Source organism: Microtus oregoni, unplaced genomic scaffold (assembly GCF_018167655.1).
Source record: "Microtus oregoni isolate MIOR12 unplaced genomic scaffold, Mior012 000013F_ref0000133, whole genome shotgun sequence".
In the NCBI taxonomy this organism is placed as follows: Eukaryota; Metazoa; Chordata; class Mammalia; order Rodentia; family Cricetidae; genus Microtus; species Microtus oregoni.
In genome coordinates, this window is record NW_024543072.1 from 19295509 (window position 1) to 19320209 (window position 24701).

General features: G+C 37.2%; 1 protein-coding gene across 1 annotated transcript in view; it reads right to left on the bottom strand.

Annotated features, from left to right (window-relative positions):
- The window catches only part of Znf385d (zinc finger protein 385D), a 910681-nt gene that overhangs the window by 735022 nt on the left and 150958 nt on the right, over positions 1–24701 (bottom strand). The gene's annotated exons all lie outside the window — the stretch shown is intronic.

Consider the following 24701-nt stretch of genomic DNA (forward strand, 5'->3'; position numbering starts at 1 on the left):
TCTCGTTTATTTCTTGTTTATTTTATTATATTTAGTTTATTGAAATATAATTATCCATAGTCACCCTACTGTACAAAATATTTGCTCCTATCTCATTGTACTTTTCACCCCACTTCCCTCTACTTTCCCTGCCTGTGGTAGCCATACTTTCAATTTCTAACTTGAGTGTTTCAAGCTCTGTATATGAATGAGAACATGTAGGACTTGTCTCTCCATGCCTGCTTCATTTTACCTGTGGTAACAACCTAAATCTCCCACAATTTACAAAGATCAACGTAAAACAGATTAATGACATAAATATAAGACTTGAAACAATGACTGTATAAGAAGGTATACTTCAGAACAGGGAAATGGAAAAGATGTTTTAGATAATATCTACAGCCATGGAGTGGGTGGTGTACAAACATAGACAAATTGGAATTTAATAAGGTATGAGTCTGCCTTAACTGAAACCACATGACAAAAAAAGAGAGCTCTCTGCCTCAGGTTGAGAATTTCACTAATCTGTGAGTACAAACATAATATTTGGAAGGTAGTATGACAACATGCCCATTATGAAAATAATAATAGCACATGTCCCGACCCATGAACCTCTCCCCATAGACTCATGAGTTGCCTCCCACAGACTCATGAACTGCCCAGCCATAGGTTTTTTGAGTAGATATATAATGCCAAATGTAGATTATTTCTGTGGAAAAGGGCCTTAAAAATCAGAAAGTGGTTATGAATTGTAGTAATAAGGAGGAGTGGCGGGGCTGCGTCCCCAGCACCCCAGCCGCCCGCACGGCTAGCTTATGCCCGAAATAACAGCACACAAACTGTATTCATTTAATCACTGCTTGACCCATTCTCTTCTAGGCTAATTCTCACATATTAATTTAGCCCATTTCTAATCATCTGTGTGTAGCACCCCAAGGTGCGCTTACCGGGAAGATTCTAGCCTATGTCCATCCTGGGTCGGAGCTTCATCCCGGGAGCGGGGCATGGTGTCTCTCTCAGGCGTCTGCTCCCAAGAGGAGAGCTGTCGAGACTGAGCTCACTTCCTCTTCCTCCCAGCGTTCTGTTCTGTTTACTCCTCCCACCTATCCTCTAACCAATAAAATGGGCCAAGGCAGTTCCTTTATTAGCCAATGACCTTCCTCCATCAATGAATGTCAAGACAGTTGTTCCATCTGATACCCCCAGTGAATATTAGTAGCTTGGAAGGTTGTTGTGGTAACACACGCGATTTACAGATAACTCTAGGCTTTTATCATGTTTTTAATTCATTCAAATGACTTTTGACTTTAGCAGCAGGAGGCTAAGGAAACTGCTCTTTCTAAATTCTCCAGAAGTTACCCTGTTCTTCACACACTCCTTGGGTATAATTGATTCCAAAAGTACATACAGCAATTTCCAATGTTGAACAACCGTAAATAGTAGAAATTCTCTTGACTAACTATCTCTAACATCTTCTTTGGCATAATTCTGCCCTCCTTGCATTTGCAAAGATGTTTCTTTCTCAGTTAATTCTGACAGAGGAAAAAGAAAAAGACAGACAAACAAGCACAACACACATCATCATCAAATACTGCATGACTATCCCTACTCAGCGCAACCTCTCCTTGGTTCACGTATTAATACTTTCTCCACAAGAGGATAAAACAATACCCTTCCATGCTTACATTTTCATATGCCACCTCCCTACATTTCTTGGTGCACATCTCTCCATGCAGTGGTTTTTAACAGGAAACTGGAGAAAAAAGAAATTGATTAGCACAGATCAAGTGGCTCTGATCCACCTGCTCTCAGGTGATAAATTGTTGACCTTTTAGAAGCACATTAGTGATGTTTCACTTAAGAGAGTCTCTTTTCTCGGAACTAATATGTCTCTAAAATGTCAGACTTTACTCCCTCATCATTAAACAAATCAGGTTTAATATGTTTCTTCTTTCACGTAACTATTTTAAATGAGTCAAAAGGCCATCTTTAATGTCAATATAAAGATGATTTAGGTAAGGAAAGGTAAAGTCAAATTAAAACTCTCCTGGGATTAAGTAGAACACAGAGCTTGCCTGCTCTAACTGGAAACAGTAACACCAGAGTAAATAAAATTAATAGAAGTTTCAATTAGTATAGAACTCAGAATTTACTTTTCTTCTACATGGCCCTTCTGAAACAAAATCACTAATACTTAATATTATTAAATAATATTAAGTAATGGGTTAAGATTTACACCGAAATTAATTTTATTAATTAGGGTGGAAGAAGTATTAAATGTATTTATCTGGAGCCAGTAATGTACTGTTTGAACACAATGAAAGATAGAGTGTCTTCAGTTTTGAAATTGTGAAAAAGATTCACTCTGTAGGCCTTGATAAATAAAATGCAAGCTAACTGATGGGAGGTTCCAAGCCACATTCTTTTCTCAGTATGTATTTCCTATAGAAAGATTATTGTTTGAGGGACAGATTTAACTAGAAGAAATTAGTCACAATGACAGTAGAAAATTTCATATTATGGACAATTGTAATTGGACAATCACTTTCACTACAAAATAATGATACTTTGACTCTGATTTCTATGGTAGTTCTGTCAACAGTTCTGCCTCAGTGTATAGATAGTCCTGTAAAACCAGATGCGGGAAAGAACCCTCCATTCCACACTGTGCAAAAGTGCAGGGAATAAATATTTGGGCAGTGGGAATTTGGGGATTTTGAGGCCAACAGCTCAAGAGCTAATTGTTTTTGGTTTTGGTTTTGGTTTTGGTTTTGGTTTTTTGAAACAAGGTTTCTCTGTAGCTTTGGAGCCTATCCTGGAACTAGATCTTGTAGCCCAGGCTGACCTCAGACTCACAGAGATCTGCCTGCCTCTGCCTCCTGAGTGCTGGGATTAAAGGCGTGCGCCACCACTGCCTAGTTTTCAAAAGCTAATTGTAAAGAAGACGTTTGTACTCACTGCTCAGTGTGCTCTAGAAGAAGAACATAGGATATTGCTATACTGAGAAGTAAGACACATAAATGTCTAGGGAAAGCTTGAGTGTAGTTCTTCACTGTGATGCCCATCGCATGAGACTGATGCAGACTGAATAAGGTCAGGAGTGACTAACTACAATGATTTGGGTAGGTCCGTGTATGCTAGTGTTCTAATCACTGGGCACCTGGGGATAGGAACAGAGGTCCAAATCTTAGTGTAAAAACCCAGATAGAGACGCCGGGCAGTGGTGGCGCATGCCTTTAATCCCAGCACTCGGGAGGCAGAGGTAGGTGGATTTCTGTGAGTTCGAGACCAGCCTGGTCTGCAGAGCTAGTTCCAGGACAGGCTCCAAAGCCACAGAGAAACCCTGTCTCGAAAAACAAACAAACAACAACAACAAAAAAAAGAAACCCGGATAGAGGTCCCCCTCAGGAGCACACCTGATTGGTTGATTTACAGTGTAAAGGCAAGCTATAGCAGGGTTTTTCCCATCTCTTTGATTGAGCTAGTCTGCAGTGGCAGAAGTTCTAGGACCAGTAAGACCAAAGATATCAATAATGATATAAAGAAAAAATTACATAGTGTTTGTCTCTATTATGACAGGTGTTCTTATAAAGGAAGAGTTAGGACACAGACATACATGCGGCGAAAGAAAATGTGAAGATACAGACAGATAGCAAACAACAATTCTAGTGCCCTTATGCTACCAAAACCCTAAAAAAGAGAAAGGAAGCTCAGAAAAGGTTCTCAGACAACTCTGCAGACATCCACCTATCTGATGCAGAGGTTCTACGTTTCTGTTGTGTACATTTCCCAGGTTAGATTACCGTGGTACAGCACAGCTGCAAACCAGTATAACTTCTAACATCCTCAGCTTCAATTACCACTATCCAAACACTGAGCTCACAGTCCTTCCATTGAAAGAGGCATGGTGTAAGTGGAAGAGAAGAAATGAGCCACAGTGTTCTTGCACTAATAAGCTTCATAGTCTAGAACTAAGAGAGTGTACAGGCCGTGAATGTATGACATAAGTCAAAAAAAGCTATTCCGGAAACTTTATCTATTAGAGTTAATGTATCAAATGTATAAATCTTCTTATTACAGAGAGGCACAATTGAAACATAATTTTTCTGAGGAATATCAAATGGATCTGAAATACAATTTCAGAAAAAAAACCTGAAAAATTCATTTAAGAATCTCAGCTCCATAAAAATCAATAAAATCAAAGAATATCTCTCTCACATACCATTCAGTCCCAGTGTCCATATCCAGGCCCACACCTCCAGCAACTTTACTAGAGGCCAGATGGTTCCTGGGAATCCCAGGTATGACCTGCTAACACCCCTAAAGTTTATCCAACAATGTTAGACTGCACTTTTCTCAAGTTCTATATATTCTAGAAAACAATTTAGGCAGAAGACTTTTCCTTTACTGGAGGCTAGAAACACAAGAATCTAGGGATACCACCCACAAGTACCTAACACTCACTAAAAATGATACAACAGTCTCCACCTCCATCAACTCCCATGACCTCCATAGTCCAGTCCACAAACTTGGTAGAAAACTTCTGTTGTACTGGAAGACATCACTTACTAGGAATATTGGAGGCTAAGTAGTTACCCAGAACCCCAGAGACAAGACATACTCTTAGAACAGAAGAGGTAACATTGGTATCCAAAACCTTGGAGATCTTTCAGGTTGCAAAACCCCACTGGAGATACCATTCTTGACGTGAACACTTGTTAATAATCAGAAACCCTAATCACTTATATCAGGAGACCAGAGAGGAAACAGAAAGGAATGAACAAAACACCCATCCAATTAAGACAAACTTGGGCATGTATACCAAGACATATAGTCATCCAAAAACCTGATGCCTGAATGCCAGTGTAAGAACACCATCAACAACAGAAGGGGCCATATGGCACCATGAGAGACCAACCATTCTATGACAACAATACCTGAACAAGCTAACATAGCTGAAGCACAAGAAAACTACCTTAGAACAAACTTTATGAAGGTGATAGAGGTCCTTAAATATGAAATGAAAAACATCCCTTAATGAAATTGAAGAAAAGACATAAAAAAATGTAAGAAACTGATAAATACCTTAAAGAATGTCAAGAAAAAAATGAAAAGCTGAAAGAAATTGGTCAAAAATTCAATAATGGAAATGCAAGCAATAAAAACAAAAAACAAAAGTGAAGGCAATTCTGGAAACAAAAAAAAATCTGGGAAATCAAATAGGAATGAGATATGCAAGCACCATCAATAGAATATATGAGATGGGAGAGAAAATCTCAAACTTGAGAGTATGGTAAAGGAAATAGATTAATTCATCAAAGAAAGTGTTAAAACTAAAATGTTCTTTATACAAAACATCCAAGAAATCTGGTATACTATGAAAAGATCAAACCAAAGAATAATGGGAAGAGAAGAATCTTATCTCAAAGACCTAGAAAATATATTCACCAAAAGCATAGAAGAAAAATTTCCTAACCTAGACCTTGGACTGGAGCAGGCCTGAGGCAACAAATTCCACAGGAGTGGGACTGAACTAGCTACCTAAGCCATAGTGGGCCTGAGAAAGCAAGCTTCATAGGAGCAGTAATTGATCCAATCCCGGGACATTGGTAGAGCAGGAGTGAGCCAGCGACATGGTACAGAGCAGAACTGAGACAGTGAACTCCACCAGAACAGGTACAGGGGAATAACCACTGAGCAAGTGAGCCAGAACCAGAGACCACTGTGGGTCTGGACATGAATCTGGGACCTTCAAAAGAGTAGACCTAAACCAGGTCCCCTGTGGGTCTGGGTGTGAGTCTAGGACCTCTGAGGAACTAGGCCTAAGCCAGGACCTCTGCCGGTATGGGAATGAATCTGGGAGGGACCTCTAAGGGAGTAGGCAGGAACCAGAGATCTCTGCAGGTCCAGGTATGAGTCTTTCTAGAAAAAATAAGGGGATATGATATGGAAATGGAAATTTTTTATTGGTATTGTTATGAACTTTGATTTATTGATAAAATTTAAGGTCTATTTTGTTATATGTTTATTCCTAGCCTCATAAAAAGCATTATGTTTATGCAGTTCATTTAAAAATGTAGTGTATAATTAAAAATGCAGATTAATAGATAGTCATTTATAGTAGTCATACTTTTCGTCATATTAGGTTTTCTAGATGTACAGAGATATATTTCAGATGTATAGGTATTCTTCAAACTTTTCAAAGACCTACAGAATATGGCATTTAAAATGTTATAAGAACTTAGAATTTTCTCAGCAGTGAGACATGTCTGTTTCTGGTAGCACCAGTAACTTCAGAGAGGTGGATGAGAATTGAAGAAACTCATTATGGAATTTGCCTTTAATGTGACAAGGCTAGCTATTTGGGCAAAGAAACTGCTCTTGGCTGGTGTACTTGATGGTATGCTATATGAACTAAACATGCATGACCCACAGGAAAATATCTGCTAAGCTTTCCATAACTTGGGATATTCCTTCAGGGTTTCTGATTCACGGAATAAACTGCTAGACATTCTGTGGAACACAGAAGAAAGTGACTGACAAACTGTCCATATAGGCAAAACAGTCTTTCAAATTTCCTGCTTGATGGCAAAATCTGCCACATACTATGGGCCTGTAGACTGAAGATGGATGCCCCACATTACAGAAGAACTTTACTGACTGTCCTGAGAGTGAGATGCCTTTGTCAATTCTAGAGGTTTGAAGTTGCTTACAATGCACTCCTGTTTACTTAGGTAATATTATATCCTTCTGAGGTCTTTGATCAAGTTGAGGACAGATGGTTACAGTTTTCCTTAGTTATGATAAAAGATAAATTAGATATGACACTTTAGACTCACAAAGAAATATTGTAACTGTAATTCTTGTTTGATACCTGTTTTGTTTTATCAAGTTTACTATGTTGAAGTTTAAACCTTCGTTTTTGTTTAGACAGAAAAGGGGAGATGATATGGGATGCCCCTCTTTAGGCTATGAATATATTCATTACCATTGGTTATTAAAGAAGTTGCTGTGGCCAATCGCAGGGCAAAATATAGGTAGGTGGGGAAAGTAAACTGAATGAAGGGAGAAAGAAGTCAGAGTCAGGAAGATACTATGTAACCTCCAAAGGAGAAAGACACCAAAACATTACCAGCCACAACCTCATGGTGTTACACAGCTAAAGACAAATGGGTTAATTTAAGATATAAAAGCTAGCTAGGAATACACCTGAGCCATTGGTCAAAAAATGTTGCAATTAATATAGCTTTTGTAGGATTATTCAGATCTGTGTGGCTAAAAACAAAAATACTGTCTCCATTTACAAACCCTCGGTTTAGTGTTATTAGTTAATACTGGAACCTCTAAGACTTGGTGCTCAGTGCTGGGTTGTATAACAGTTGTAGAGTGCTCGCTTAGTATGCTTGAGATTCTGCGTTTGAGACACAGTTCTAGAAAAAAAGATATATGCAACCCAGTTGTGTCATTTTAGGTCACAGACCACATTTCATTAAATGGATAATGGTGCCCTGGCAATTTCTTCTTCCTATTTTGCTCTCTAGACAAGAGTACAATTGCATATGTCTAGCTGAATTTGATATCTTGGTACAGGCCCTATGTAAAGGAGACAGCAGACATAGACTGAGACCTCCAAAACAATGACTAAATTGAGCTGAGAGTGATGGGAAGTTAACTGGTTGAAGGTTTACAATCACAGGTCTATAATATTTGGCATAATATTATTTAAAGATTTTATTATAAAAATGGTGGTAATCATATTTCAAATCTCTGGTTTCTTATTATGCCTCCTCTAAATTTCAGAAGTAAATACACTTAGATTTAATTACCAGGCTATTCATCCCATCTTCAATGAAAACATGCCAAGGGAAAAGAGAGGTGAGTAATGAGAATTTTCATACATTGTACTGGCTCTTTTCCTTGATAATGTCACTGAGTTTTCTAGAAACTATTTTCAGTTTTCACAGTTACAGTCAATACTTCTACAAAAACAAAAATACAATGAATGATTATATAATGAGCTTAAGAATCCACATTCCAAACAAAAGAAGGCAAACCTTTATGTTTCTTGTATCACTGAATTCTGGGTATCTTGGCTTCAGCATGCTATTTAATTTCCTTAGGCCTCACACTCATTTGTAATCTAGAAAGATAATATTGCTTATGTCATAGAATCATTAATTAAATAAGAGAGCTTTTATGCTTATGCCAGGCATCCTGACCATTATCAGAGCAAAATTTATTTAATAACGAGAACTCAGGCCTACTGAAAACACTCTTGTGCTAGCAAATTAGCTTAGTTCTGAGTGTTGCTATCAAGCTCAGTGTTGGTTTGCTCAGAATGACTTGTGGAATTGTCTCTCTTTTCAGTCGTTGCTACCACACTGAAAACAGTATAGGAAGAATTCTCCAGGTCTTTTCTTTGTTCTTTGACCTTTACCACCTTTGATTCCCAGTGAGATTAAAACCCCACAGACCATTTCTATACACACAATAATGTCCCTTCACTGCAAGAATCAACATGAAAAGAAACTTAGCTCCTTGAAGTAAATGAATTAAAGGTGAAAGGGTAAGTGCTACTCATTTTATATTTATGCTCCCTTTCCCTAGTTGGATCCTATAGAAGAAAAGAACATTCAATTTCTTTTTGAATGATATTTACTTTAGCCACAGCAGGACATATATATATATATATATATATATATATATATACACATACACACACACACATATATATATACATACACACACACACATATATATACATACACACACACACACACATATATATATATATATATATATATATATATATATATATATAATCAGATCTCTGAGGTGGTCAAGGTGCTTGAAAGCATGCCTCTGTGTGGCAGGTAAGCTCCGAGAATTATACACAGATAATGGGGAAACATTTCCAATTGAGAACTATACAGAACAACCAGAGAGCCAGGCAGAAAACAGCAAGGACTTTCTGAAGCTAGGAATCCTGTTTTATACAAAGTTACTTTCCAAAGATTAGTCTCTTATTTCTCCTATTTATTAATGGGAAAATACTAGAAGTTCTGTAATGAACATTATATTTTCAAATTGCTGTGTGTTTGTGATCTCACTAGCATGATTGCTCTGGAAGTGAGATTATCTCACTTCAGACCCAAGCAGGTTTATCTCATGTCCTTCAAACCCCTTGTTCTAAGTCATCTCGGGCCCTGACTATATAATGAAAGGGAAAACCAGTAAGTAGTTAAGGGTACTAAAAACACTGTGGCCTCGAAAACAGATGGAAGGGTTACTTTTGCCTATCACATGACATAAAAACACCTTGGCTCATAACTTTCATACCAGCACTTGCTAATACTTTGTTCAGTCATCATCAGAGAAGCTTCCTTCTGATGTAGATGAGAATAAATAGAGACTCATACCCAGATTTATGAAGACACAGAAGGACCTTGGGATACTCAACCCTAAATAAGAAATCTCAGCCAAATTCCTCCCCTCATGGCTCAAGCAACTCAACAGAAGAGGAAACAGAAAGAATATAGGAGTCTAAACCAAAGGGATAAATGCACATATAAACTCAAATAGACTGAGAAAGCATTCACAAGGCCTACATGGATCTGTACCAGATAGGGCCCCAGAGCTGAAAGAGTAAGTGAGTACATGCATCATCCCTAAATCAGAATATCTCCAACTGATAACCACCAGCAAATTAAAATTTGTTTTCTTTCAGGGGAGTCTCACTGGGTAAACAAATTATTCTTAAGAGTAGGCTACATCCCATTAGTAGATAACTAACAAAAGACCAATTCAATCGTATCGCTCAAAGTTCCTTGTGTCATAATATCAGGTTGGGGCTGTTTTTTTTTTTTAATTATCTCATTATTTTAAAACTTTCATTTATTTTTTCTTCTCTCCTTTTACCCTACAGGTTATCTGTGTATATACATACATACATACATACATACATATACATATATATACGTACATATATATATATATATACATATATATATATATACACACACACACACATATATTGACTTATAGTTTAGTTTTTTTTAAATCGGATTCCTGAGTGAGGCAATGAGAAGTCTCTGAATCTTGCACCTTTTTGAACTTTTTTCCTTCTCTTTGTTTTGTCTAGTTCTGATGTGCTAGTAATTGTTTTATTTTATTTCATCATTATTCCTTAAAAGCCTGTTTGTTTTCTTTTTTTTTTCTTTTTTTTTGTTTTTTTGTTTTTGTTTTTTTTTTTTTTTGTTTTTTCGAGACAGGGTTTCTCTGTGGTTTTTGGAGCCTGTCCTGGAACTAGCTCTTGTAGACCAGGCTGGTCTCAAACTCACCGAGATCCGCCTGCCTCTGCCTCCCGAGTGCTGGGATTAAAGGCGTGTGCCACCACTGCCCAGCTGCCTGTTTGTTTTCTAATGTGAGGCAGAAAGGGGATGGATCTGGATGAGAAGGGAGGAAGGGAGGAACTGGGAGGAGTAGATGGAGGGAAAACTGTAATAAGGATACATTGTATGAGAATATCTGCTTTTCATAAAGGGGGAAAAAGAAAGAAAGGTAGAGTCAGAGATTTGTGAGTTCAGTGCATAATGAGATTCTGTCAGTGTTATTTTTTGAAAAAAAAAAAGATGCTGTGGTGGGAATGGGAACTCAGAATTTCTTCCTTAAGAAATTCATCCATGGAAAAAAATCTCAGTTGAGAACTGCATCTGTGTGCCTTAGCTTTATCCGTTGGTTTCTGGTGGACATTGTAAGCATCTGATGTGATGGGGTCAACTATTATTTTTATTTAATTAAATTATTCATTTTACATCCTGAACAAAGTTTCCCCCCACTCTTCCCATTATCTCTCCCCTTTAGCATCCTCAATCTACTCCCCCTCTATTTCTGTTTAGAAAGGGGTAGGCCTCCCATGGCTATCAATAAAGCATAGCACAGATGAAGTCAACTATTGGCCTCTATCTGTTCTTCATGTGAAAGTTTCACCACAGAGCATATTCTACTATACCTTTGACTTTCTCTCTAAGTCTAAATGGAAGCCCCAATGGGATTTCTCCAGTTGATTTCTATTTGTAAACCCCTGATTTAATGAGGTTAGCTTCTTTGCTCTCTCAATTGAGCTACTCCAGCTGGTTCTGCTGGTTGTTCTAAGTACCAGATTTAATGATGCTTTGCTTTCTATCTGTTGCTTTTATCAGTTACCAACTATTTATTCTTTCACTCTTCTCTTCTATATACATGGTAACACAGTCAAATTGAAAGAACAACTAGCTTAGACTATTTTCTGTCCTGCACAGAACAATTGTGAAAACAGAATCCTTGACAGCACCTCTGCGATAATTATTCTCTTGAAGAATCAGCAGTTGAAGTTGCCAAGCAGACCATCACTCTTGCCTGTATGAGTGAAGACATTCCCCCAAGATGCAAGCTTTCAGCAGTCAGCCCTTTTGAAGACTGGGTCATCTATTTATAGCCACCCCTCCACATCCTTGTCAGTCATGTTTTCATGTTCCCTGTTTCCTTCCACACTCTTCACTTGTCTTGCTTTTCGCACTGCCTCGTCTTCTGTCATGTTATATGATGCTGGTTAGCATCTGTGTTGATTTTCTTATCTAGTGGCCATCTGTAGATGACTTCTGTGACCTTAGTATTCTTTCGGCTGGATCTTCAATAACAACTCTGAGATCGCTCTTCCTCGTCATGTTCTGCTCTCAGATGCCAAGGAGGAAGTAGGAAGGTTAGGTCTCTAAGGCTCAGAGTATAGTCAAGCATACCGTGGGAGATGATGATATGGATTTGCACAAGTGACTTTTTCCATGAGGGTTATGGTCAATTATGAGACACTTCAAATTAATTTTTACACCAAATGTGAGACTGTGGGTCAAGAATCTTCCTTTCCCTTTAAGTTGATTTGATTCCCTTATCAAAAAGAGGCTGGCGAGATGGCTCAGCTGTCAAGGGACATGTCACAGAAACCTGGCAACCTGAGTTCCACCCCTAGAACACATGTAAAGGTAGAAGAGAGAACCAATTCCATGAATTTGTACTCTGACCACATGCATGCATGCATGCGTTCAACACATGCTATACATAGTACATGCATATACATGCACAAACACACAACACACACAACCCCAAAAGCAATTCCAAAACACTTTGATCATGTATGTTTGTTCTTAGGCATATTTCCTGTTGCACCACGAATAGCTTTGGGATTGAGGCATGTGTATCCTCCAACTCTGTTTTCAAGCTTTGGCTCACTCAGGTCCTACTATTTTCACAGGGGATTTATATGCAGCTTGTTGACTTTTGCAAAGATTCCTTTTGTAATTATGCTCAAGATGGATTTGAATATACATATCAACAGAGAACATCATCATCTCAATTCTGGATCTTTTATTCTAGGAAATACAATACTGAAATTAATTTTAAAAATGATTTGTAGTTTTACAATCGAAGTTTTATACAACTTCTGTTAAATTTATTGCTGTATATTCTATTGTAAATGAAAAACATAAATTTGCTTTCAAACAGTTTTCTGCTTGTGCATAAAGGTGCATGGAAACAAAGTTTGGTATCTTTTTTTATAAAAATAATTGTGTAACTTTGAGTGTATGTACGAGTATGTGCATATCTGTGTGAATGTGTACAAGACGCACTTTCTATATGCATGCCATAATATGGATTAAGACAAATATGAAGTACTTTTCTTAAAAATTGATGATGTGATTAGATAAAATTTCAAAAACTTTAAAAGTTAAACTCCTTAAGTTTCCAAGAAAAATAAGTGGTCATATAAAATGCTTTCAAATGAAGTTCTTTTTAATGTTATTGGTTGTGGTTGATTATTTCCTTCTTGGTTTGTTAAGAAAGAGCATTAGAAAACCAGGAGGCAACTGCTAAATTTTGCCTGCTACCAGTTTCTGCAACTAATATTTTGTTGAAACATGGCCATGCTCATTCTTTAATAAGTTAATCTATAATGGATTTCTTTTAAAATGCTATTGTGGTATATATGGAAATGGCTGGCCTTCTGGACTTCCGAATCTAAGATATACAGATAAGTACTATCTATCCCTGCCTAGAATGTGTTAACTTTCTGTTAACTATACACTAAACAATAATACAAGGCATTAAGCTTAAATTTAAAGAGTTTCTTGTCAATGATGTTCTCCTAGCCTCAGGTATAGGAGTTGCTCTGCAGGTGTACCTATTGGCATTATGCATCATGTGACCTGTGGAATTTGACCAGTTGTGGGTTTCTGTAATAGACTTTGTTACTAAAAAAAAATAGTGCTTGATGAGGGATAAATGTTACACTCATCTGTGAGAATACAGATGAATCTTTAGAATTCAGATAGACTGGTTTAGGGTAGTGACAGTAATAAGCATTCCTCCAGAGTTCATGACTTCATAAACTATGGGTAATTGGCTTAATTTATATTTCCAGGAAAGAATTAACTTCTATCGAGTGGGTGTTAAGTCCAATTAGATGCGTTGATCTGCCATCCAGGATGCAAGTCTCACTATTGCATCCTTGAGTGTATCATTCCAGCATGGTCATTGGTTTGGTTCATAGGGTTTGCAATGGTGTAGGACTACTGATTGCTTTTTTCCACTGGTGGTTGCATCATACCTAGAGTATTATGAGAGTTATTTCTCATGGAGGAATCTTCCATGTCAGTTTCAGCTTGTGTTCAAAGTGTGTGATGTCTTCAGCAATAGGGTCTTCAAGCTGACCTTAAATTCTAGGAAGCAGCCAAAGGCAATGGCAATAGCCTTCATTGTTTGGGGAGTATCTTGGATTCTTTTGATCATCAGCTGGAAGGGATCTTGTGATGAAGATGAAAGATGTAAGATAGTGTCTTCTATATATGATTAGGAAGTTGTAGCCATAAAATTTCAACAATATGTTCACTTAAACAAGAATTATATAATGACAATAGCAGTTGACATGGCAGCATAGATCAAGGAAACGTCGCAAGCCCTACCCTAACTGAAGAGTTACAGACAACTAATGACTATTGAGAGAAGGAAATAAATCTAATCCAGACAGAAGATTCCAGTAGATTATCTAATCCCAAATGGTAAATTCTAAATTCTCTCTCTCTCTCTCTCTCTCTCTCTCTCTCTCTCTCTCTGTCTGTCTTTCTATGCTGGATCCATTTAGTGATTTGTGTGTGTGTGTGTGTGTGTGTGTGTGTGTGTACGAGTGTTTATGTAAAAAGAAATATTAAAGAATAGATCAATAATTTGAAATGAGATTAGGTAAACATGGGAGGATTTGACATGAGAAGAGAGGATTTAAAATGATATAGATACAATACTCACCTATGAAATTAAAACATATTTTAAAATTACCGTGTACTTCACTCTGCCAAAATGAGGGCTGGGAACCAGAACCAGATCTTTCAAAAGAGCAACATCTACTCATAACTGCTAGGCCATTTCTATCTTTCAATTCCTCCATACCTAATGACACATATCACCACTTACAGGAAATACATTGTGTGATACTCTGTCTTTAAATGATTTAGTAGACTGAACCAATTACTAATGAAAATATTATTGAATTTAGGTTTTCTAATTTATTTCTTTTTAGTGAAATATCTAGCCTTATATTTAAATTATTACATTCTAAAATATCCTCCACAAAAGTGTACCAACCTATATTTGGATCATATGAAATTAGATGATTTATTGAAAGAAATGTCTTCCTGAGACTTCCAAATGAGATATAGAAAGAGAAGTAAATAGCAAATTTTCATATAAAGCAGAATAAATTACACATCTTCCTTTAGATATACACACATGAAGAATGTCAAAATATTTCCTTTTATAGTTTAGACTCTATTCTTGTCCTCCCAGGAGCCGTTACTGGCAGACACTTTGTGGTTTGTTAACTGCAGGTATATGTCTGTTTTGCCCCTGCCCTACAGATGTCCCACAGGGTAGGAAGACACTCCCACATAAGAACCACAGCTTAACACTTAGTACCAATGCAGCGCATGTCACTCTTTGCTGCTTGTATTTATGTATGTGAGTTTGTATGTATACACTGTAGCATGTGTGTTTGAGTGTATATGTTAGGTGTCCAAGTCTGTGTGTAAGCTAGAGTACAGCCTCAGGCTTTCTGTTTCTCTCTGCCTCTTCTTTTCTATTTTCTGAGACAAGGTCTTTTACTTGAATAAGCCAGAGTGTCTCAGGAAACTGCTTATTTCAAGTTCACAGCCTTGAGATAAGTATGTGCCATCATGTCTAACTCTTTATGTGAGTTCTGGGAATCAAAGTCAGGAACTCATGCAGGTTGGGAAAATACTTTACCAGCTGCAGTAATTTTCTCAGCCCACCCCTCTCTCTACCATTTTATAACAGTAGTGGGGCCCCATCCAATTCTCTGGCCCCTTGGTGAGCTATTCTGTTATCTCTGCCATGCCCAACTTGTCTTACTAAATGTTATAGAAACTCCTAAATCAGCTGCCTACTTTGCTTAATCTTACAGCAACTTGCTATGCCATGTTTTGTTGGTGTCCATTGGAGACTTGTCCTTTTTTGAAAATAAGTGGAGGATGAGTGGACTCATGGAGCAGAGATGGGAGAATAGGCAAAAGGTAGGAGAAGAAACTGCAGATAGGATGTAAAATAAATGAATAAATTGAAAAATAAAATCTTCTAATGGGAAAGTGGAGTATGTGTTAACCCAAGTAATGTTATCCTTGCCATTTTCCCACAGGTACCATGCCTCACGACCAGTGAATATAGTATTATATAGAACCCACAGAACACTGAACTTATGGAAACTCTATGGATTTTCTGCCCACATGGTTATTCATATGCATAAGATGCTGTGCTGTGTCTTCAACAGAAATTGTTTCAAATACCAAAGTAAGTTGATGGCACTCTAAGAAATGAAAATGAACCAAGAGAAAATATCATATCTTTCTATACTTGTGTTATTCTATCCATTGGCCTGCAACTCACCATGAAATCATGGCATAGAAGAAAAAGGAGGCACAACCACCGCCCTTTAATCTGTCATTCTACTCATTAATAAAGTAAGTACAGAAGTCATCGAAAGAAAATGTGTATGTCAGTGAAATCAGAGAGTTGGAAAAAGGGCTAAGCAGGTAAAGGTTTTGCTGCCAAGTCAGACAACCTGAGTTTTTTCTTTTCTTTTCTTTCTCTTTTTTTTAAAATTTTTTTATTGATTTTTATTTAGCTCTACATTTTCGCTGCTCCCTTCCCCACCACTCTCCTTCCCTTCAACCCTCTCCCAAGGTTCCCATGCTCCCAATTTACTGAGTTTTATTTTGATATCTACATGGTAGAAGAAGATAATCAACTTTTGCAGGTTTTCCTCTGACTTTTATGCATATGCTATGGTGTGTGTGTGTGTGTGTGTGTGTGTGTGTGTGTGTGTGTGTAATAAGATATAATAAAATTTTTAAAAAACAAGAAAAAATCATGTATGTCATCCATTGTGCCAGGAAACATGAAAAATGTGTGTGAAACCTTTCATGTGTATAGTCTAGTTTTAGAGATTTACCATGTGAATTTCTAGGGCTCTATGGTTGAAACTGGTATTGTATACTATCAAGATAAATGCCAAAGTTTATGCTAGAAGTTATAAATGCTACTTTTTATTTAACTAGAAAAATATTAATTAGCAAATAAAGGGTGCCACAAGTAAATAGAAAAAATGAAATGAAGGAAATTTAAGTTTTATTACCTTTAACAAAAATTTCTTTCTATTTTCCAAATAAGAACTACATCTTTATACATTGCACTGGACTCTGAATATCATGCATTTGAACCTACTCCTGATGTCTGTATTCACAGTTTAAACTTCTTATAACTTCATGGAACATGACAGACCTGACCATCTTCTAAATTCTGACACATAAAATTGTAATCATCAAAAACATCTTTGAAATATTCAGCTGAGGTCTGACATAACTGTTAAGCATGAGAGAACATCTACATCCCTGATTCCCATGCAGAACAATATTTTACTTTGTGATTATTTAACCAAAAATTCTAGAGAAGAATCCTGTATTAGTTCGGGTTCTCTAGACTACAGAACTGATAGAATAAATCTCTCTACATATAGAAAGGAGGGTTATTAGAATTACTTACAGAATGTGGTCTAGGTAAATCAACAATGGCTTGCTGTGAACAAAAAGTCCAAGAACTCACTTCTTGCTGTTCACAAGACTGGATGTTTCAACTGGTCTTCAGTATATGCTGGAATCCTGAAGAAGTACACTCAAATGCCAATGGAGGAATGTACTTGCTAGCAAAGCAAGGGGTAAAAACTTATTTCTTCCATATGTTTATATATGTTTCCAAGAGAAGTTATGGTTTCAATTAAAGGTTTTTCTTCCCACCTCAAGAACCAGATTAAAGACATATGTCTTCTAAACTCAAAGATTCAGATTAAATGCATGTATCTTTCTACCTCAAAAAAACAGATTAGAACTGGATCTACATAATTCAAATAAGAAAAATCCCCCAAATATGCTTTCCATTTTTGAATTGTAGCTAAGATTTTGGATGAGGTCAATTTGAAATCCTTGAATAGATGTCACAAGTCCTATTACTAACCGTAAGAGTAATTTTTCCCTTGCTCTATCTAAAATATCTAACTATAGAGTTGCATGACTAAAGTAAAAGTTAGAAATAGCTTTGTTTGGGAAAGAGAAAACCATTAACATTAGACTTTCGGAGCCCTGGCTAGATCAAAATTCACTAATTTAGTAGACTTATTAACTTTTATTTCAGCAATGTAGTCAATGCAGAAGAGAATCATCCCTTTATGAAAAGAAAAATTGCCACTAAAACGTGAGCATGACATTAAGAAAGATCATGACTAGTATATAAGGAGGAAAATTGTCAAGAAAAAAATTTATAATGGAACACATAATCCAAGAATTCACCAAGAATCAGCATGAAATGCAAAACCTGGACAAGAAATCTTAAACTAAGAAAGTTTAGTTTCAAAGGCTGATGGGATGGCTCAATGCATAAAGTCATTGTTGCTCAAGCATGAAAGCCTCAGTAGATCCACAATATCCACAGAAAAACCACAGTGTAAAGCATATCATTCACAGCAGGGCTGGAAGAGTTCAGAAAGGCAGATTCCCCAGAGATGACTGGAGTATAGCTGGATTTTCAGTGGGAGACACAGTTTCAAAAGGAAAGGTAGAGAGTGACAGAAAGAAACATCCTGCATTGGCTACTGAACTATGTATACGACACTTCCTGGCCATCCTACAGGGGCTATACTGCCCAAACCCCCTCTCTCTTCCTATCCCACTCAGCTTACATCCAGATCCCCACATCCCCTGTCTCCCTCCTTTGGGGCATAGCGCCTCCCTGCCCAGCCTGCTAGGGCGCTGGGACCGAATCTGAACCGGGAGGACATAGGGGTGGCCGGTAGCTCCTTTGTTCCCATAGCCTGCCCGCAGCGAGCGGGGTGGGCCCTTTGTTCGCAAGCTAACCAAGCAGCGTGGAGTTTCGTTCTGGGCACCGAGTGAAACATCATTGTGGAGAAACATCTCTGGGGAGTGACATCACTGGGAAGGTACATCAGTGGGCAAGAAGACCTGATCCTATAAAAGAAGATCCAAAGGGGAGTATTGGGAGGAAGAGATGGGCAGACGCCAATGCAGGAATTCTCCCAACAATCTGAAAAACAACACAAAACCACCAGAAGCCAGTGACCCCACAACAGGAGGACATGAACACCTTAATCAAGAAGAAGTAGAAAAAGCTGACTTCATGAAAGTGATTGACACCCTTAAACAGCATATGAACTATGTATACATGCACAATATACATATAAGTATGCACACATATGCCTGTGTGCACTTGGTGTGGAAGTCCTTCTGTTTCTGTGTTGCTTTCATTGGCTAATGAATGAACCTGTTTTGGAAAGTGGCTTAGCAGAATAGAGCGAGGTGGGAAAACTAAACTGAATGCTGGGAGAAAGAAGGCAGAGTTAGTGAGAAGCCATAGAGCCACTGCCAGAGACAGAAGCACTGGAACTTTTTGGGTAGGCCACAGGCTTCATGGTAAAATGTAAAATAGTAGAAATGGGTTAGCTTAGGATATAAGGGTTAGCCAGAAATACACTTAAGTGATTGGCCAAGCAGTGATTTAAATAATATAGTTTCTATGTGGTTATTTCGAGTCTTAGCAGCCTGGAACAAACATGAAGCCTCCCTCAACAAATTGGTGCCCAACATGGGCTCCAAATCCATGGCCTTGAGATTAAATGTCTCATGCTCTAGGCCTCCCTCAACATGCACACATTCACAGGAACACACACACAGATACACACATGCACAGAAAGATATCTCTGTTTAAATTCCTTAAGTAATTTATGATAAAACCTATTTCAAATAACAACTTTATAGACCCAATGCAAATATTTTTTTTTAGCTATTACTACAGAACAACTGTTAGTCCTTTCTGAATCACAATCTTACCTTCACCAGAACAATAAACATTTAGCAAACAACCTGATATGTGGAAAAGGACTCTTTAATGCCTTCACATACACACACACACACACACACACACACACACACACATATATATATATGGAGAATATATCATTTTATTCTGAGTTTAAAAAGGCTACTAGATTTATGTTGTCTTGCTTGAGGGATGGAACACAGGGTATGCCTCAAGTCATGAATCTATACTACAGTATATACAAAGGTAATTTAGTAAAAGGGGGGAAATCAGAAGATTAAATCCTAGTCTGTCCTTTTAAAATTGTTCTTTCTAGATTCATAAATTATTGTTCTAAAGACAAAGTTTCATCTGTCAGATAATATTCCCATTTGAATGCATATAATGTATATATCTCTCTCTTTCTTTCTCTTCACACACACACACACACACACACACACACACACACACACACACACCAGCAAAATGCACCAGCAAATTGACCTAAGGAAAAACAGCATAAATAATGAAATGTGTCCCACAGTTATTCAGCACCGGTGCTTTAGCAAGTGTTATGTTTTCCTTGAGTGCTTGGAGAGCATCACCTCGATTTTCCAGAAGCATGCTCCCTAAATGAGAAGATCTAAATGTTTATTGCCTTTTAATTTTCTAAGTGGACTCTAATCTTTTAGAGAGGAATGTCTATAACCACTTACTTCAAATGGTACCAGAATCATTTCTTTCAGTCTCTAAAATTATTCTCAGTGTTTATAAGCATTTTAACACATTAAGTCAGTGTCCTATAAGATTCCTTATCATGAAAACCAATTTTAAGGTTGACATAGCAGTTGGGTTTCTAATACATATGTGAAGTAGTTGAGTTCCTATGTACTTGTACTCAGGTCTAGTTTCTGCATTTTTGTACAGGTGTAGAATATCTGCATTAAATTGAGCCCATGCTTAATTATAATTATATTGTACTCAAAACAATAGTGTTTCTACATATCTATACAGTAGTAGCCATGTATAACTGCAAAGCAATATCATCACTGAGTACATCCATAGGAGTCAAGTCCTTTCATATTGTACATATCAGTTGCGTTTTGTCATGAATGTAAAACATTTGAGTTCTAGCATATATGCATGCAGAAGCATTCCTATATATATATGCTTAACATCACATCAGCAGTCTTGATTCTTGATGCTAGTGTGTTACTACCCTCCTGCATGGACACACTTCAGCAACTTTGCTGCATACATGTGCAGCAGAAGTACCCCTCCATGTATGTGCAGCAGGAGACTTCCTGTATAAATCCAGAATGGTAGCGTCTCCACATGTGTATGTCATAGCCTTGTTCTTGTATTATGTGCAGCACCCATTCTATATGTATGAGCAGCAGTATGTAGGTATGTAATGTATGTATCTGCATGTGTGCACAGCAGTAGCTTTCCAATTTAACACGCACATATGTGAAGCAGTAAGAGCCCGTGAATGTGGGTGTGATTTCTGTAAGGAAAGAAGACAATACATACCTTCTTGGCAACAGTCTCCAGGCATTTTATAGCTCTCCCTTGCTCTCTGCCACTTCTAGAAGTATTTTTATTGAGTTTTCTTTCTCAATTTCTACGAAGATTAAGGAAACTTATATTTAACTATCTCTTAATTCAAAAGTAGCATGTAGAAAAGTGTAAAAAAAAATCTTAAAATCTCCTCTAACCCAGGAGTCTAGAAGTAACCTTCTCTGAATTGTGCTATGTGGTGTTTCACTCAGTCACTCCTCTTTTTCTTCCTTCCTTCCCAATCCTCTTCTTTATCCTTTCCACCATCCAGTCAGTCTTGCCTGTCCATCCTTCTAAGTTTCTACTTAGTATACATTATGCTAAAACAGTGAGAACTCAATTATATCTTCCAAGAGTCAATCACCAACCAGCATATTTGACATCTTGTCCCTGGAGGCTCTTATTGCCCATGCAAATTAACTCATCTTGTCTCATCTCTTTCTTGCTTTTACTGCCTCCATAAGCATCTGCTTACATGGCTGCTTGTTGAAGTAAATTAAAATTGGTTTGTTTCAATATCTATCATCTCCTTCACACTGAGAATTCCTCCTCCTACCCCGCATACCCTTTAGACAACGTGTGATTGTTCAGTTGAACATACTGAATGTACTTTGAACCTTACTTAAGAACTCTTAGGTAACAAATATTCAAGTTTGGTGAATAATATAATAAATTTTTCTCATAGATTTTACGTTGAATCAGCAGAATCTTGTTTCTCCTTTATCAAATAATTTCCTTATATAACCATACACAGAGAACAGAGGTAAAAGGAAATTTAAATATGCTGGCTTTTCTGGTGGGTATGTAAAGGCCATTTATAGGGGACACTCTGTCTCTACAGTCTTCCTTTCTCTTTAATTTCTCTTGTCTATCTTCATGTAGCCTCCTGCTCAGTTTTGACCTCAGCCTAGTGTATCTCTGTGCTGTTTACATTTGTATTTGCCTCCTTCTTGGGTAATGAGAAACTGACCCTGCTTTAACCTCCAGCAGTTGCTGAATCATACCAATGACTGATTCATGTATTTTGCTCAAATACTTGTGAACATTTAAGTATTGACTGTTTCTTGCTTAGATTAATCATTCGTATATTTGTTACAACCCCCTGGCTCTTAATATATGTATACAGTTTTAAGGCTCAGGACAGGACTGATCTACTCTAATTTGTTTTTATTAGTTATTTTAGAGTGGAGACAAAGAACTCCTAGATGGTATGTTTCCATGGAGACTGATGTGATAGACAATGAAGAAAACATTTTTTTTTCAAACAAAAGCATACTCATTTTAAAACTCCAAAGCAATGGATACCATTATCTATGATACCAGGAATGTGCTGACAGCTGAACTGAGAAGTTCAGAGCATAGGACTCAGACTGAAATTTTCCCTAGTAATATTTACTGTGAAGGAATTTCTTCAAATAAGTGACAGCTCTAAATATTTGTATTCCCCAAAGTAGACTATTGTGAGTTACAAGAGGAAATTTAACTTTGGAACAGAAATTATGAATACTTATTTATCACTACGTAAATTGTTTTTCATTTATTAAAACAGCAAGGAATTCAATGGAGAAACTGGCTTTGACAAATGGCTCAAGGATAATTGAACGTTCACAGGCATGAAAATGAACCTTACATAATCTAATTTACTACAAAAAATAGCAGAAAATTAAATTATGATCCAATTGTAAACATGTAAAAATACATAGGTATTGGGTTGGAGGAGACATCTTTGTGACCTTAGGGCTGTATATAAACATCAAGGATAATTTAAAAAGGAAAAAAATGATACAATCAATTTTATAAAACACCCATTTCAGCTCCCTCTTCATTCTATAACTATTTATTCTATTTCCATCTATCTGCCCACCCCAATCCCTTACTCTGTATATAAATTCTCTGGTTCTATCAATTAGAGTTTGATTATTTACCTGGAGAGGAGGATAAAAGAAGAGAACAAGGGAGGGTATACAAGGAGAAAAGTTTAAAATTAAGGGCCATTTAAGGGATAGTATGGAAACCTAATACAGCATAAGCTTCCCAAAATATATATACATGTGATGGTGACATACATGAATTCTGCAAATAATGGGGGGAGACAGACAGAGTCCCAGTGGCTATCTCTTATCACTCAATGCCACTTCAAATACCAAGATTAAGTTATATCTAATTTAGTTGTTAGCCAAAGGGATCCCATAGAAATCCCCAAATAATCCAACCTGTTACCAAGACTATTGGTTTCTCTCTACCCCTTTGCTGAAGTCAACACCTACTAACTCATTGAACATGGAAAAGTCAAACCAATATCTACATAGAGCCTTTACCCTTACATTCTAGAACTTTTGGTATGGGAAGTTCACTCTATATGCTACCAAAGGATAAACATAAACCACAACCTAGCCGCAAATCTTTGGTCTACAATAGTGTCTTCTATCCAAGATATTTTAGGTAAAGGTGGCATAAAATCTGTGAGAGTAAACAACTAATATTTGATTTGACTTAAGGTCTATGATATAAGATGAAACCTATATTAGATAGTGCTTGAATAACCAAGAACCTGAGACTAGATATCCCAGGAACCTAGGGTAAAACCAACACTACCATTCTTCTGCAAAAAAAAAAAATGTAGCAATAAAATGATTCCTAATGACATTATTTTATACTCATAGAACAGTGTCCAATTCTGACATCATTAGAAAAGCTTCATCCCACAGCAGATAGGACCAAATATAGACACGCACAGCCAGAAATTATGCAGAGAGTACGAGTCCTTGAAACACTCAATTCTAAATGGGATGTCTCCATCAAATTCCTCCCTGAAGACTTAGGGAACCCTGTAGGAGAGGGAGCAGAAAGAGTTAAAGAGCCAGAGGGAATGGAAGACATCAAGAAACAAGACCCCCTGGATCAATATATGTAAAGCTGCTACAGAATCACAGACTGAAACCACATGTATTAGACCTACACAGGTCTGCATCAGGTTCTCTGTGTATACATTATGACTTCCATGGGATTCCTAAGTATGTGAACAAGTGGGTCTTTGACTCTTTTGACTTCTCTTGGGCCTTTTTTTCCCTTCATTTTGTCTTTTCCAATTTCAATATGCTATTTTGATTTTGTTTTATCTCACTTTATTTTATTATCACTTAGAAGTCTGTGTTTTTCCGTTTTAAGACCTTTTATTGCTTTTTTAGTTATGAGGTCATATTCATTTATTTATTTTACTTTTTATTTTTATTGATTTTACTGAGCTATATATTTTTCTCTGATGCCCTACCTTTCACTCTCCTCCCCTTCTACCCTCTCTCCCATGGTCCCAATTCTCCCAATTTACTCAGGAGATCTTGTCTTTTTCTATTTCTCAAGTAGATTAGATCTCTTAGGGTCCTCATTGTTGTCTAGGTTCTCAGGCATGGAGAATTGGAGGCTGGTTTATTTGTATTATGTCTAAAAGCCACTTATGAGTGAGTACATATTATATTTGTCTCTCTGGGTCTGGGTTACCTCACTCAATATGATATTTTCTAGATCCATCCATTTGACTACAAATTTCAAGATGTCACTTTTTTTTTTTTTTACTGTGTAGTACTCCATTGTGTAAATGGACCACATTTTCCTATCCATTCTTTGTTCGAGGGACACTTAGGTTGTTTTCAGGTTTTGGATGTTACGAATAATGTTGCTATGAAGTTGAGCACATGTCCTTG